Source organism: Sorex fumeus, unplaced genomic scaffold (assembly GCF_029834395.1).
Source record: "Sorex fumeus unplaced genomic scaffold, SorFum_2.1 ptg000106l, whole genome shotgun sequence".
In the NCBI taxonomy this organism is placed as follows: Eukaryota; Metazoa; Chordata; class Mammalia; order Eulipotyphla; family Soricidae; genus Sorex; species Sorex fumeus.
In genome coordinates this window covers 2,891,994-2,893,747 of record NW_026606163.1, presented here as the reverse complement: position 1 = coordinate 2,893,747, position 1,754 = coordinate 2,891,994, and the positions used below count along the sequence as shown (strand labels likewise).

Sequence of the window (1,754 nt, the reverse complement as noted above, 5' to 3'; positions counted from 1 at the left end):
TACCAGCTTCTACTATCTTTTAAACCCCACTAATGTGCAGGGAAGGCAAATTATTTCAAAAACTGGGAAACAACCTTAGAATGGATTCTATCATTCAAAGCCAAGAGCAGAAGTAGATTAGGTGATATATACCTTCAGCAGATCATACAAACTAGCCCTCCTAAGCCATAAGTGACTGACTGCAGGTTCTGCTGGGAACTCCTAAACTTAAGTCCCGAGTTGATTCCCAGTGTTGAAGGTTGTTAACACCATAAAACTGCCAGGGAACAGTCACTTTATACTCTGTAATGTAGCACCGGTCTGGCTACTCTTAGGGACACAGCTATCATAGAAGTTGGTGACTGCCGGCTCCCAGCTCCCACTGCTATAGGGCTCATGTGCCATCACATAGTATGGAAGAAGCATAAGGAAGAAACGGATGGTAGACACATTGAAAGATGGAGACAAAAATCTAAGAAGATGGACTGTAGAGATGGTATAGGGTTTAAAAGTGCTTTCCTGAGCTCGCTTTGGCAGCACATGTACTATAATTGGAACTACACCGAGAAGATTAGTATGGCCACTGCTCAAGAATGACCTACAAATTCATGAAGTATTTCATATGTTTTTAAGAAAATCACATATGAAGGAGAAGGAGCATCCCTTAGATTTACAGGAGACTTATCAGATAAAGCCATCCAAGTCTGAAGACAGTGGTGGAATATAGTGAAAAAATTCAATGAAATGAACACCTCATCAAGAATACTTTATTTAGCTAGACTCTCATTCAGACTCAAAGGAAAAATATACTACTTCATGGATAAACAACAGCTCAGGAAATTCATAGACTCAAAACCAACCTTAAAAGAAGGGCAGAAGGGGCTACTATAAGACAAGACAAATCCCAGAAACACAAAAAAAATTATACAGAAAAATGGCTAAAAATTCTATGACAATAACTTCAGTGTCAATGGACTAAATGCACCATATAAGAGACACAGAGTGGCAAAATGAATTTAAAAAACTGAATGCAACATTCTGTTGCCTACAAGAAACATATCTGATCAATGAGAGCAAACATAGACTCAAAGTTAAAGGATGTACAACAATCCTTCAAGCAAACAAATCCCTCAAAAAAGCCAGGGTGGCCATACTAGTATCCTATAAGATAAATTTCAGGCTGAAAAAGATTTGAAGGGACAGCAAAGGCCATTTTTTAATAATCAAGAGATATGTATCTCAGGAAGAAATTACCCTCCTAAACATACATGCACCCAATGAGGGGCCAGAAAAATACTTAAAATAACTGCTAAGGCACTTCAAGGAGGGCATTGGTAGCAGCAAAATAGTAGTGTGAGATTTTAACATACCCTTATCACATCTTGATAGACCAAAAGGATTAAAACTCAGAAAGAAAGTACTGAATCTAAAGGGAGAAATGGAAGAGAGAGGACTAATAGTTATATAGAGGGCATTCCATCCACCCAAAGCTGAATACACATTCTTTTTCATTACACAAGGGCCATTTTTCAAGATAGAACACATGCTGGGACACAAAATATACCTCAAGAGAATCAGGAAGATAGTAACTGTATCAACTATCTTTTCAGGCCACGATGCACTGAAGATAGAAGTTAATCTCTCTCTCTCTCTCTCTCTCTCACACACACACACACACACACACACAAAATGGAGAATCAAATCAAACACCTGTAAGTTAAACAGCTCAATATTGAACAACCAGTGGATTAGAAAGGATATCAAGGAAGAACTTA

General features: G+C 38.2%; 1 non-coding gene across 1 annotated transcript; it reads left to right on the top strand.

Annotated features, from left to right (window-relative positions):
- The first annotated feature begins 500 nt into the window (after window positions 1-500).
- On the top strand, window positions 501-607 carry LOC130042627 (U6 spliceosomal RNA). The gene has a single exon (XR_008795280.1). It is a non-coding gene; the product is annotated as a U6 spliceosomal RNA (small nuclear RNA).
- Window positions 608-1,754: the final 1,147 nt, after the last annotated feature.